The following is a 15,394-nucleotide window of genomic DNA, read 5'->3' on the forward strand; positions in this document are numbered from 1 at the left end:
GGAATGGTTACTCTGACCGTACCATCCGCCAAGCTGTCTCTCCCTCCATACAGAAACAACCACTTGATACTCCGGTCAAAACCATCACACTTCCATATATAGCAGGCGTTACTAAAAATATTTCCAAAATTCTAAACAAACACAAGATCCAGGTCCGGTTCAATACAGTACACAAAATTCGTGATCTGATCCCATCCGTGAAGGATGTCATTTCTGATTTACAGTACCCCGGGGTTTACAAATTGAGTTGTACCTGCGGTGATTGCTATATCAGGGAGACAAAGCGACATGTCTCTGACCGAATTCGCGAGCACAAATCAGATTTGGAACACGGCAAAACGAATTCTTCTGCCGTGGCTGATCACTGTTACAACGCTGTGGGGGATCACGATATAATTTTCTCCGATTCCAAGGTTCTTTGCAAACCCACGGGCTTTTATCAGAGATTTGTTCATGAAGCAATTCAGATCTACAAACACAGACACAATTTCAACCGAGAGGATGGTTTCAAATTAAGCAACCATTGGAAAGATGTTCTAAATCGAACTAAACATTAAACTAATTTCAATGGTACAGTATATTTTTTCAAGTAGTGGTACCCCAAACTTTCGCAGCTCTTATAAATTCCCTTTTCACACCATCAATAGGTAAACTCCCCCTCCCCCCCTCCCCCCCCCCCGCGCCAAATGGCAAGTCCACCGGCACGTACACCACCTCTTTCTTAAAATCCGCCAATCAAATGCTAATTTTTATGCTAATTTCTTTGTCAGAACACCTTGTTTGCGCGCACACAGTTTAAAGGTCCGCTGTCTGAGCGTGGTTGTGTTTCGCTAAATTCTCCTGTTTGATGAGTACTAGGTGCCTCGGTGAATGTATATGCTCTAACTTTAACATAGCTATTTCTGTGACCAGTTACAAGCTAATCACTCAGCTATTTCAATGCTAAATTCTATGCTAATTCCTTTGTCAAGGGGTACCTCTGCGGATGTGTATACTTTAACTTAGCTATTTCAAAGAGCCATTTCAATGCTAAATTATATGCTAATTCTTTTGTCAAGGCGCTTTGTGTTTTTCTTCTCACACAGCTTAAAGGTCATGATCTAAGCGTGGCTTCTCTCACTCCAGCGCTGTCCTCCAGACAGTCTCGTCCCTTCACCTGATGAAGGCCGCTTGTGTTGTGGCCGAAACGTCGTGATTTTTTGTTATTTTATTTTCACCTACGTGACTTTACCCAATAGAACCAAAGAGTATGGATCCTAGCAGTCACGAAAGCTTTAAATCTAGAATTTATTGTTCTCGTTTATCATCTTGCTTCTCATGCTTCCACTGTGAATCATATTGGCTGTAAAAACCGACGTGTTCAGTGTTCACAACAACTGTGAGTTTGTATTTATTTGCACCTCCGATTAGCACGGTTGGCTACGTACGGTGCGAAAGAAGTTCAACATACATACTTACACATGCATCATAACACATTTGTACTATCACAGATTCATAATGGTCGACTCGTGTTTTTAACTCAATGTCCATGGGCCTGAGTACAGGAAAAGCAAATAAAACCTCTGTAGCGGGCTGCCTGCTCAGCCGCCAGACCCTAATAACCAAACATTTATGCGTTTTGGTTTTGACGTGAGAACTAATTTCTTCTTTTTGTGTTTAGTTTGTTGTCCTTCCCCCGCACCTGCGATTAGCGTTAGTTTTGTTCTTAAAAAGTTACCAAAACTGTCAGCTCACCCATCACCTAACGCTGCGCTATTACTGCGTGTGCCCGCCAGACGTGACCCATCAGTGGCTCTTCACAAATGTTTTTCAGAGGGGGGCACTTTCGCCGATAAGACATCATCAGTGTGAGTGCCGCCACACATTTGAAGCCATTGGGGGTTTGACAGCAGCACGATGATGGTGGGGGGTGTTGTCACCATTTGTGTTTTGTTGCACAGGTCGCTGGCTACCAGCTTTGCGTAAGTCGCTCACTACACGGGCGCCAAGGTTGTGTGCGTGACGGCCAGGCCATGTTCGTGACAGCTGCGCTTCGGTTCATCGTGGATGTTGTTTTGTGCGCTTACGCAGCGGCATTGCCCAGGACCCGGGAGCTATGATGATGACACGTGCCGGGATTTCTGTCGGAGCAGATCTAGTGGTGGGACGGCGTATTTCTCCTCTCCCACACACCAAGGTGAGGAGAGAAAAGAAAATAAATATTCGCGATCAAACAACGACTTTGTAAAAACACCTGCAACGGGGTAACACTTGCGCAGTTAAAACTACAACCACGCCGGGTGAAGTAAGGCGGTGGAAAACGTTCAGTTTGTGTTGAGTTGTGTTGTTGAGCTGTGCTTTGTGTTGCTTTTGGTAGTTGTAGTCGCGCAGTGCGTGGTGGTGGTGGTGGTTGTTGTTGTTTGTTGTGGTTGTGGCTGTAATGGTTGTGCAGGAATGCCTAGATATGCGAACATTCGAAATGCGAAGTTTCAGTGTAACGAACTTTGCATTCATCACCGTTATTTTAATGGAAAACGGTAAATAATAAATAAAAACTTTCATCAATAAATATTGAAGTCATCGGTCTCTGGTGCAATATAAATATGAAAAAAATTACGTTTCTTAACTAAGTTTATTTTTTTATCAATGTCGGTTTTTAATTTTGATACCGTACAATATTAAATATGTTTTTTTCAATATACATTGTCCTTTGTTTTCAATACGAATGGTTCTAAAATGTTTATTCGCATAGTTTTAAATAGTAAGGTACGAAGGCTGGGAGCGCATCCTCATCCTACTGTGATACGTTATTCAATATATGAAGTTTCAATATACGAACGAATCTCCAGGAACGCATTTACTTCGTATATCGAGTTATTACTGTCGTTGTTGTGGTTGTGGATTTTGTTGTAATTGATTTATGTATGTACAGTATGTTGAACTTCTTTCGCACCGTACGTAGCCGACCGTACTTATCGGAGGTGCGGGGGAAGACAACAAGCTGTGCACAAAAAGCAGTTCTACGCAAATGCGTTTTCATTGTAGATGATGTCAAAGTGCACAGCTCCAGTGGTTTCCTAATATCGGAAAGGAAGAGCGTTCCAGACGGCCGTAGATGCTCATCTGAAAGCGCGCGATGCAGTGACCGTCTTTGTTCGATTGTTTGCCAAAAGCCACCGCTGCGTGGATGTCGGAAGTTGGCGCGATGGTTGGTGAGCTAGTTGTGGTTAATGCCGTGAGGGTTGATGTCATGTTAGTTGCAATAGAGGTTGTGGTTGTTGCTGTCGTTGTTAATAAATGGTCCTTGTCATGTTTGTAGCTGTGGTAGTAGTCATGGTTGTGCTTGATGTTGTTGCGATAGTAGTCATGTCAGTTGTTTTAGTTGTAGGCCTCGTAGAAGTTGTAGTAGTTGCTACAAGTCGTGATTGCTTTTGTTGTAGTCATTGTGGTTGTAGGGAAAGGGAGGTCTGTACCACCCTACTCAACACGCTGCCGCCACGACCCTCACCAGGACATGCTGACTGAGAAACGAACGAACGAAATTGTGGTTGTGTTTGTTGATGTTGCTGTGGTTTTTGTAGTAATTGTCTCCATTATAGTTGTTGCGCTTGTAGTTGCAGCAGCAGTGGTTGTTGCAGTTGTTACAGTGGTTGTGGTGCTGTAGTTGTGGATGTAGTAGTTGCTGTAGTTGTAATCGCTGGTGTGGGTGTTGTAGTTGTTGTTGTTGTAGTAGTGGTGGTTATCATTGCAGTGGTAGTTGTTGTCGTAGTAGTGTTTGTACTTGTCGCTGCTGTTGTTGCAGTGGTGTTGGTAGTTGTTGGAGTTGTGTTTATGTTGTGGTTTTTGTGGTTTCGTAAATTTGTATTCCAGCGGTTGTAGCAGTTATGGTTGTGTTCGTGGTTGTTTGTTGTGGTTGTGGTAGTTATGGTTGTGTTCGTGGTTGTTTGTTGTGGTTGTGGCAGTTATGGTTGTGTTCGTGGTTTGTTGTGGTTGTGGTAGTTATGGTTGTGTTCGTGGTTGTTTGTTGTGGTTGTGGCAGTTATGGTTGTGTTCGTGGTTGTTTGTTGTGGTTGTGGTAGTTATGGTTGTGTTTGTGGTTGTTTGTTGTGGTTGTGGTAGTTATGGTTGTGTTCGTGGTTGTTTGTTGTGGTTGTGGTAGTTTTAGTCGTCACAGTTGCATTGTGGTTAGAGTAAATTGTAATGGTTGTGGCAGTTGTTCTGGTAGTTGTGCTTGTATGAGTTGTGGATGTTGGGTTCGATTCCCGCTCACGGCCAATTCCAGTGACGATTATCTGAACCGGTCCTGGGCCTCCCCGAGGTCGACTCAGTCTCAAATGAGTACCTCGTGCGGTGTGCAAACATCGCCACTTGGGAGACAAAGGCGGCCTGGGGTGGTGTTGGCTACTCACCCCCTCGTGTGCTGTGCTGGCCTTCATAGGTGCTCCCTAACAGTACTTGCCCCAACAGTCTGTTAAGGTTATACTGCAGATCTGTCTCTTTTTGTTGTTGCAGTTGTTGTGGTTGTAATAGTTATTGAAATTGCTGTCGTAATTGTGACGGTCGCAGTAGTTGTAGTAGTGGTGGATATTGTTGTTATTGCAGTGGTTGTTGTGGTTGTTGTTGTAGAGGTTCACAAGTCACGTGAGCTCCACTCCCAGCCCTGCCTCCTACTCCGTCATCACGGAAACCAGAGCTGTCACTGCAGCAACCAAGTCCAGCCCTGTTTAGCCAATCGGGGGCGAGGTTCCAACAACCACAGCAACAAACACCAGGTAACAACAACAACAACGACTAGACAGCCACACCAATACCGAATAAAAACATTTAAACACCACAACTGTAACACTCAAACATTAATAATGCCACAGCAGCAACACGCAACACCGTGACACTGCAAGCACAACGGAGACCAAACAGCAACAATCGTTCAGTCGTGACCTTTAAAAGAGAGGTATCACTCAATGACATATTTAGGAACCACCTCTACGTTAATTATGCAGAAACACAATCCTCATACACCTGCTCAATGCGATTCACCCGCAATAACAAGAGGGTACCAGGCACTGACCCATGCAATCGGCGAAGATGCAACATGCGTACCTTCACTTCAACCGATACACATGTCAAAACGTCCATCTTACGTGACGCACCATATGTACATATGTTGAACTTCTTTCGCACCGTACGTAGCCAACAGTGCTAATCGGAGGTATGGGGAAAGGACAACAAACTCAACTAAAAAAACTATAGGTCTATATAAACATCCACAAATCTGGTGTATTGCAACGCTGGCTGTTGCCTCCACTACTTGGGGGGAAATGGGAAACGCCTTGGCTCTAGATTTGTCTTTCATTTTTCTTTCAACTCTTCTGGGTAAGTGATGTACAAATCAGTGGCTCGTCACTTCAAGAGCGTCGGCCATAGCCCAAGTGGATGTTTGTGAGCGGCCTTGGTCATATACTATGGAATGATGTGGGTCGAGAGCATACGGAGCTGAGTGGACTTGCCAATGATGACCGGTACCAGCGGTGTCGAGATCGGCCTCTGGGTAGTAGCCTCATGGAGGATGCTCCTGGGCATTTGGAGGCAATCGCCCTCCAGCAACAATGGAAGGCAGAGGAGCGACGCTCACAACAACGAGCGAAGCGCCTGTTCGGCTAAAAAACAGAAAGTTGGGACAGTAGGGGGTACAGGTGGTGCATTTATCAGTCATCTCAGTCAACCCACGGAACCTGGGTATGTCCCGTGACCTCCTGCCAGCAGGCGTTCGATACTTAACGTGGCCTTAAAGTGCACATAGCCCGGCACAAGCGCCGTGGTCATGTCACCACCACGTAGTGGCGAATTACGATTGTTGTTAATAATGTATGACTGGTGACAGGTGTGTAAACATCTAACCGTGTGTGTTATGACAAGCGTGCATGTAGCTTTCCACATGATGTGTGGGCAGATGTACGTTTGTTGAACTTCTTTCGCACATAAATATAAGCATATGTCAGTATGGGTGTATGCGTGTGAAAGGGTACGTATATATCCATGTTTACTTGAATTTTTGGGTGTGCCGTGTGTATGGTGTGAATGTATGTATGATTGTCTTACTCTTTGTTTTTTTCGGTAAAGTCAAATAACGTGTGTATTTCGAGCATGCAAGTTTAGCTTGGGCCTTTCTAATTTTACAGATATACAAACATAGATGTAACTTCAACCGAGATGATGGATTAAAATTGAGCAATCATTGGAAGGATGTAATTAACCAAGTAAAAGCTTTATCTGCCATGCAATTTACTGCTCGACAGCCAGTTTAGATTTATTTTCATAACCATATCCATATTCCCATTCTGTTACCCCCAGCTTCACACACTACCATCACCATTACCACACGTGGTTTTTCAGCTTGCGCATTTCTAATTTACCCCCCCGGCAGCATAACAAAAGGCTGCTTAATCTTAGCTCTCTTATCTACTTCCGCCCCCTGCATCACAAAGCTTCAGTTTGAACTCCATGCGTTTGCCTCCCAGCGCCCTCCACGTGCCTCACATCGTTGCCTCCCAGTCCACAGCCCCGCCCACACACCCACCATGGCCCCTCCCCTCCCTCCATCCCCCGCGACTATATCACTCCTCGTCACAGCCATCTCTTAGACACACTTCAGCGGTTGTGCTTTCGCTACGTTGTCCCCACCTGAAGAAGGACGCTTGTGTTGCTCCCGAAACGTCATGATTTAATTTAGTTGTTTTCATTTATTTTATTTTTTTACCTACGTGACTTTATCGAAAGAACCAAAGAGTATGAATCCTTGCAGTCACGAAAGCTTCAAATCTAGAATATGATTGTCTTATTTTCTGTATGGTTGTGTATGTATCAGGTTATGTATATCGATATCGTGTTCATGTAATTTCAAAGTTAATTATACTCTTATATAAGCGCACAACTTGATCTCTCTGTGATCAATGCTGCACTTTCCGTCGTTTTCATGCAGGGGGCGCTGCAGACCTATGCGCCCCCTGCATGAACGACGGAGGCGCAGGGACAGACGTTCGATCACGTTGGAATCGATCTGCAGACGGCGGTCTTCTCGCACGGCCAGCTCTCTGTCGCCTTATCTCGATCCCGCAATCCCCAACAGGTGAAAGTTCGCATCGAACCGAACCCCCAGCAAGGCCATCTACTTATCGACGAGAGAAAATTCACACGAGATGTCGTTTTCAATGAAGTCTTCCAGATGTAAAATGATATAAGCTTTTAATGAAGAAATACAATTATCTAGCTCAAAACATAGTACAATTCAAAGATGTTTAATTATAAAACTTCAAAACGGAGCATCGGGTGCTTGCGTGAATGCATCGTTCGTGTGCAGTTTTTTTGTGACTTTCCTGGCCGAAGGCCGTAAATGGTTCTGAGGGGCCCCACAGGCGCCCCTGAACAACCCCTATTTGTCATTATAAAGTATTATTATACACAATAATTTCTTGTAAGTTCAAATGAGTCATCACATTATAAACATTCTCAAAATATCTCAAAGATTTCAAGATTGTCCCCATAAAGTATGTAAGATTATGAAAAGATCCCAAAATTATTGAGCAAACAAATGTCAAAGGTTCTAAAATAATGCCAAAAGGTCTCACTAAGATTTTGTATTAGAGATACCATAGTTCCTAAAAGGTAATTTTAAATGTTAAAAAAATCCTACAAATATATACTTTAAAAATCTGAGAAGGATCTACAAATATCCTAAAATATAGCTAAAAGATCACGATACATATATGCAAAGATTTACAAAACATAACCGTGGATGTGCAAACGATACAAAAATATTTCCACAATATGTGACAGTCTAAGCAATTACCAAAGAGATATCAAATCGACATGAAGATGGTTGTATTGGTGATGTGTTGTCATGCTTGTATTGCTGCTGAGCAACTGTTTCATTTTCTTAGTTTTTTTCGGTAAAGTCACGTTGAAGGGAAACAACAAAATAATAAAATATATATAAAACAATAAAAAATTCTCACGACGTTTCGACCATAACTCAAACGGTCGTCTTCATTTATTTTATTTATTTATAAAAACGTTAGCGCCACGCGCAACGATTTGGCAGTTTATTTAGGACTAGTCCATCTATATTCTGAAAAGAGGAGGGGGGAGACGAATTTTTTTATAATGTATGCTGTCTGAAAGCCACTGTAAGCGTGAACAATCAATTAAGACCTGAAATGGTTTATCAAATCTTTCCAATGATTGCTAAGATAGAATCCATCTTCTCGGTTGAAATTGTCTCTGTGCTTGTATATGTGGATAGCCTCATGAACGAATCTCTCATGGAAGCCAGATGGCTTACAAAGAACCTCTGTCTTGGAAAAGTCAATGGCATGTGAGCCTACTGAATTAGAACAATGATCTGCCACGGCCGAGGTGTTGGTCCTACCGTGTTTAAGGTCTGCTTTGTGTTCACGAATGCGGTCCGAGACATGGCGTTTGGTTTCTCCAATGTAACTACTACCACAGAGGCAACTTAGTTTGTAGACACCAGGGTATTGTATGTCCGGAATCACATCTTTTACAGACGGAACCAGATCACGGATTTTATGTAATGTGTTGAAACGGACCTGGATCTTGTGTTTATTCAAGATTTTGGAGATCTTTTTTGTGATCCCCGCAATATAGGGTAAAGTGATGGTTTTGAAAGGCTCCTCAAGAGGGTTCTTCTTCATGGTTTGAGTGATAGCTTTGCGGATTGTATAGTCGGAGTAACCATTAGCCCTAAGAGCTTGGTGTACGTGCTTGAGTTCACTGCTTATGTGTTCCTGGTCGGATATGCATTGGGCTCTATGATACAGAGTCTTGATGAGAGAATTCTTCTGTGATGGATGGTGGTGGGAATCCGGTTTCAGATAAGCATCCGTATGGGTAGCTTTCCTGTAGACAGAGTGGCTCATTGAACCATCAGGTCTCTTTTTAATTAGGACATCCAAAAAAGGTATCTTGCCATCTATTTCGACTTCCATGGTAAATCTGATGGCTGGGTGTATGGAATTGATGTGGTCGAAGAATTGGTCTAGATCAGGCCGGCCATGTGGCCAGATGACAAAAGTGTCATCCACGTACCTCTTCCATAAGGTTGGGCGCAGAGTGGCAGTCTGGATGGCGTCAGTCTCAAATTTCTCCATAAAATGTTAGCTATTACTGGAGAATAAATAAATGCGCTGTTTAAAAATAAATTTATGCAAACCAACACACCTGAAGACGACCGTTTGAGTTATGGTCGAAACGTCGTGAGAATTTTTTTATTGTTTTATATATATTTTATTATTTTGTTGTTTCCCTTCAACGTGACTTTACCGAAAAAACTAAGAATATGAATTACTGCAGTCACGAAAGCTTTAAATCAAAATTTAACTGTTTCATTGTTGATATTGTCCATTTGTTTTTGTGATTGCTATTCGATGGGTGCTGTTGAGGTTGTCTATGTGTAGTCGAATTATCGTTGCTTTGTTCTGGTTGTTGAGTGTTGTGGTTGCTGTTTGTCGGTTGTTTTAATAGTTTTGAGTACGTCTTCTTCTACTGCTTCTTTCGTGTGGATGCAGAGGAACAACTACAATTTCACATTCAGGTGGTCAGGCCAGATAACCGCGTCAGGAGTAGCTGAATATATTGTATTTGCGCATTGGGGCATTGCATCGTTATATGTTGTACGGTGTGTTATGGATGACCACAGTCGCATACTACTGGAGAGTTTTTAATTTTTAATTAGTGCATCAGGTGACCGCATCTGTTGCTGTTGCAGTCATTGATCCGTTGAGTTCATGAGTTGTTTCAAAATCAGACTATTTACTTAAGACTGGAGGAATCCGATGAGCTATTAAGCTGTTTTCCACAGATGTCCAGTAGGGGGCGGGTCAGAAAGTAATAACAACAAACAATACAAACACCGTTAGGAGTGCAAAATATAGGAAATGTGTGGAAATATGTATTGTTGTTATTGTTCATGTTCTTTTCATTTTGTTGTTGCCAGGTCCCGGCTCTTACCAGTTATCACCATCGCAGGGGACACGCGTGGCTTCCATGGCGACAGCCTTCGGCTCCTTTGCCCCTCGACCAATGAGAGAGCAGTCACATGACCCTGGGCCAGCACACTATCACGTGACTAACCCCACCCCACACAGAAGATACTCACAGCTTGGGGCAGTCATTGCGTGCCCTGTAGAGGGTCTCAGTTTGGCCGCAAGGGACCAGCTGCCTTGTGATTTATAAAAATACTGGGCATCTGTGAAAAGAGCTTCATAGCTCATCGGATTCCTCCAGTATAAATTAATATTATGATTCTGAATAATGTATGTATGTTGAACTTCTTTCGCACTATACATAGCGAACTGCGCTAATCAGAAGTGCATCAAACAGAAACTTCGGAGGCAGACACAACGCGATTCCCAAAATTCGGAGTATGCCAGAAAGGCACCCGAGGTAAATAGAGAAATGGAACGCAACAAATAAAACTACAACCGCAATTCGGTCCATGCTAAAGACGCTGCATCAGGTAGTGTGCGGTGTAGAGCTCTGCTAATCTTGTGTAACAATTTTAAATGCACGTATTTGGCTTAGGAATAGTAAGGGCACTAGAAGTGGTCCTTTATGTGAAACCTATTTTGTTCGTGTAAAACTCGTTATTGTTATATTTGTTGTAATGAAACTCGATGAAGATTTCCACTGCAGTTGAGCAACGGCGTGGGAGGCCTTCCATTGGCTAGCGACGATCACATGATGCAACAACAATTCTACCGTTAGACACAGCGGTGGAAGCCTCCCATTGGTCGAGAGCCAAATTTGTGACTGCGTAACGGCTTTACCGTTAGCCACCGTGCTGGAGGCATCCCATTGGTGTGTCACTGAGCACGTGGTATGACAGGCTCTAATTGACTGTACGGCAGTTGTCAATTGGCTGTTTGTAGAGTGGATTTGATTTTATGGAAGAGTTGTGTAAACAAGAGTGGCGGCTGCTGTTGAGGTGCAGGTCCGCGGGACGTCTAGGACAACTCGGGGGCCTTGGGCCACTGGCTTCAACTCACTGCGGTGGTTCGTGTATTGGGTTAAGAAACATGTTCATAGCTCTACCCGGGTGCCGTAGAATTGTCTTTAATTGCATTTCGTGTGGTGGTAGTCATAGCCGTCCCTAGGGTGTACGGCGAATCAAGGCGATGGCCCCATGCTTTGGGCCCCTCCCCCCACTTCGACGTCACAGTGTCAGGTGTAATACAGTCTGTTCTCCTGTTACATGTATTTTCATAACCCAAATTGGATTTAATGTGGTGTTCAGGAAACACATTTTTTTATAAGGGGGATGCGAATTGGCTATAACGCGATCGAGTGAACGGAACTACGTCGCGTGAGAAGGAATAAGCGGTTGTGCGGCTGCCTCGGCGTAGCATCACACAAGGCAGGATACAGCTGGATGCTTCTCGATGCTACCCATGCGCCTCAAGTCTTTGTTCAGCCTGCGTACACATCTCACTCATTATCGAGGACTGTGTTTTAACCTATTTATTATAACGTGATTTTCCCATAACGCGGTGTTTTTCAAGAATGCAACTACTACTGCGTTATTTGGAGGACAAACTGTGTAGTTCTGGTCTAGTTTGAAGGTGTTAGGGGTGGCCCACATGGTGTGTGATTTTCCCCAGGCCCCGCACATCCCCGAAGGATGGCGCTGGTTGCAATTCTCAAGCTGTGTGCAGCACAAATCTGCGCTGCGTAGTTTTACAAACCCATGGGCCCTGTGCTTCGAAGCGTCCACGTGATCTGTCTCATCGCTGTCGGGCCCCCTTTAGTTTATTTCACATTTATCTTACCTTCGGTTTAGCACATGGGCTTTTGCGACCAATATTACTCTCCAGCACATCGGTGTGTTGGGTAGTTACATTTGTAATTGTTTAGTTTATTGTTGTGTAACGTGTAACATGTTCATGAAGTGTGCGAGTTAATTACGTGTTAATATAATTCACCTTATAGTAATGGATTGTACTTTAATAATAATATTTTTTGAAGGATTTGCGGAATTCCAGACATTCCTCATAACGAAAAAGGCTTTTCCAAATTAGTCAGGCACAGGAAGGTTTAATTTTTAATAAACCTTTCTCGAGAATATTACCGACCTCATGAATATGAATGCTCAAGCATAGAACCTCATCATGAGATGCATACTCTCTTTGTGGTTGACATGCTTTATTTAAAAAAAAAACTCAATTAAAACTATTTTTTATTTGAGCAGGTGAGGCCCAATGAGCTACATAGTTCTTTTTCCGAAGTGACCTGGCCACAAAGGATAGCTCAACGAGAAGTAGCTTGTCATGTAGACATTTATTGCACCAAGATACTCTTAAACACATGTTTGTAAATGTGGAGCGAAAAACTGGAGAACCTAGAGAAAAATCCCAGTGGCATGTAACCAATCTAGAACAATATCTTGCAACTGATGTCCTATACCTAAGTCTAAACGGAATGTTTCATGTCTATTTCCTTGTCTCCCCCTCGTGTATCGGTGTCCGTGTAGGTGTCTGTACTTGACTCGGGAACTCAAAATGGCGCTTGGTCCATTTTTCTGTCCAAATCTCCACGACTTTTGACATTGAACCGGGTGAGTTGGGGTTAGAGTCATGGGGCTGGTGCTAGAGGAATGGCTAGTATTAGGGGTAAGGGTAGTGGTAGCATTATCGATTAAGATTTGTATTAATTTGTCCTTAAATACAAACAGTATCTCCTAGGACTTAGAAGGTAGGGGTTAAGCTAAAAATAAACTAAACTTGTTATTTTGCCAGGTAAGGCTCACTGAGATGTACAGATCTTTTCCGATCTTTTTCAGAAGTGACCACAAATGATAGCTCAACGAAGTGGATTTTCACGTGGAAATTTATAGCAACCTAATACTCTTAAACGCATGTATCTAAATGTGGAGGGAAAACTGGAAGACCCCAAGAAAAATCCACATGACTATTGGGCAAACATGCGCAAACTCCAAATATACAGATGTACAGGTCTCCAGTGCCCAGACAGCAGGGCACTCCATGTGGTAATTCACTTACGAATCACCAACTCGTTTCACTCACACACCTGCACACCCATGCACTTGCTTGCTCACTAACCCATTTAATTACTAATTAAGTTACTGGCTCAACTCACTCCCTCGCTCAATCAGTCAATGGCTTGCTTACCCACCCACCCACTCCATAACCCACTTATCCACTCATAAACCCACTGAATAATAACTCATTGACACAAGCACTCAATCACATACTCAATACCCACTCATACACCGACTTACTATTTTTTCTCGTGAACTTTTAATGGTATATTTATTATCGCATGATATTGACTACCTCTGACCATTTACCCAGGCCCTGGCCATTATGAACCTAGGCCTCAGGCTCGCCCTCGCCTGACTGCTGGTGTCCCGTGAGAACAGCTTTCCTGAGCAATCAACCCCTGGCCCAGGACTTGGAGAATATGAGGTAGAGACATTCGCACATCACCTGACTCTCAACTGTGTAATGTACACACACACAGATCTGACTGCATTCACCTACAGCATTGCTTTATTACGTGGTTATAAATAAAATCTTCCCTTGCATCCATCTACCTCCCTGTGCCTCCATACCCCCCATGTCTCCCTCCTCCCCGTGTCTCCACTTGTCTGCCCTTTCATCCCCTGTCCTCCCTGTCTCTTTCTCTTCTCGCTGTGTCCTCTCATCACTGCGTCTCTTCATTCTCACCCCCTTGTCTCCCTCCTTCCCTGCCTCGAGTAATCCTTCTCCTCTCTCCCCGTGTCTCTGCCTGTCTCAGTATGTCCCCTTTCTCATTCTCAGCCCTTTAATGTGATTCTGGGAGCAAATATTCCACTACAAATGAACACTCAGTGAGGAAAACTCATTCACATGCTCACCCTACTCACTCATTTTCCCATTCACTCAGCAGTTCACTGATTTGTTCCTTCACTCACGCACTCACTCATCCACTCTCTCAATTGCCCACTCATCCTACTCATCTAATCACCCAACTGCTTATCGACCAACTCACTAAATCACTCTTGTTTACTCCATCACCTCACTAATTAATTGAGCACATTGCTTGTCTCTTTCTTAACAAACTCATGCACAACACTCACTACCCACTCATTCAAACACTTCTGCACTCACCATACTCACTCAGTTATTTATTATTTCTCTCACTCACACCGTTCCATCAATCGCTCACTTATCCAAAAACCCATCCGCCTCACATGCATTAAATTACTGACTGACTCAATCACACAATCACCCAGTAACCTGACTTGACCACAAAGTCACTCAATTCTGAAAAACTCCACAGTCGTCCATGACACTGTGGCCTAGAAAAATATGAGGCAACGTTTCAGGCAATGACCCTTCTTCATAGCACATAGAGAGACCATAATCAGAGTTGGAGGCTGCAGTTGTTTACACCATGGGACATGATGAGAATTAAATGTCGATGTTCTCCCTGATGAAGTTTTAATTTGGCATCTGAATAGTAACCTAATAATAGCTCCTGAGTAACCAATAAACCCTTTAATAATCACAAATGTATTCCTAAATAATCTCATTTATGTTAAAAAAGTAAATGTCAGGACTTGTGAGATTGTTGGTCCAATCCTTCCATCTAAAAATATTAAAACTAATCCATTACCAGGGGCAGATTTACCAGGGAACACACCTCCTCACGTGATAAACGTGGGTAATGGGTATGTAGTTACACATGTTCATTGTTCACAGATATGATGTCGCCCTCTGGCACAATGTCACCCACCTTACGTAATCGTCTGGTCAGCCAACTGAATGCGATTGGGTGAGTGTGTGCTCGCTAACAACACTTTCCCCAAAAGTCTGTTAAGGCTATATGTGGGATCTTTGTCTTTGTGAATGTGAGTGGATGATGACCTGAGTGGGGTCATGTAGCCTGCATGCCCAGCCACGGCATGCCCAAGCAGTTTCTTGTTAGTCAGATAGAGGGGACGACTAAATGGGTGTGTCACAGGCCAGATAAGAGATGGACTGAGGTGGATCAGAAGGATGTGGAGTAGATTGGACTTGCTGATGACCGGTATCAGCAGTGTCAAGACCAGCTTCTGTGGAGGAGGTTCGTGAAGGATGCTTCTGGGGAGTTGTAGGCAGTCAGCCTCCACCAATAACGTAGGGCAGATGAGCGATGCTTACAACCGCGAGCACAGTGCAGCAAGTTGGGACAGTAAGGGGCACAGGTGGTGCATTTGTCAGTCATCTCAGTTAGTCAAGCCATGGCACCTGGATCTGTTCCGTTACCTGCCAGGGAGCCTTCGACACTATACGTGGCCTCAAAGTACGGCTTTCATGGTGCAGGCGCTGTGGTGACTACCACCACTTAGTGGTGAGCA

The 15,394-nt window shown here is 43.7% G+C and overlaps 1 long non-coding RNA gene across 1 annotated transcript; it reads left to right on the forward strand.

Moving 5' to 3' along the window:
• The first annotated feature begins 3,602 nt into the window (after positions 1-3,602).
• LOC142931248 (uncharacterized) lies at positions 3,603-14,358 on the forward strand. Its single transcript, XR_012947256.1, has 4 exons — positions 3,603-4,751; positions 9,992-10,119; positions 12,524-12,607; positions 13,365-14,358. It is a non-coding gene; the product is annotated as an uncharacterized LOC142931248 (long non-coding RNA).
• Positions 14,359-15,394: the final 1,036 nt, after the last annotated feature.

Source organism: Petromyzon marinus, chromosome 51 (genome assembly GCF_048934315.1).
Source record: "Petromyzon marinus isolate PM22_M1 ecotype Great Lakes invasive population chromosome 51, UKy_Petmar_22M1.pri1.0, whole genome shotgun sequence".
In the NCBI taxonomy this organism is placed as follows: Eukaryota; Metazoa; Chordata; class Hyperoartia; order Petromyzontiformes; family Petromyzontidae; genus Petromyzon; species Petromyzon marinus.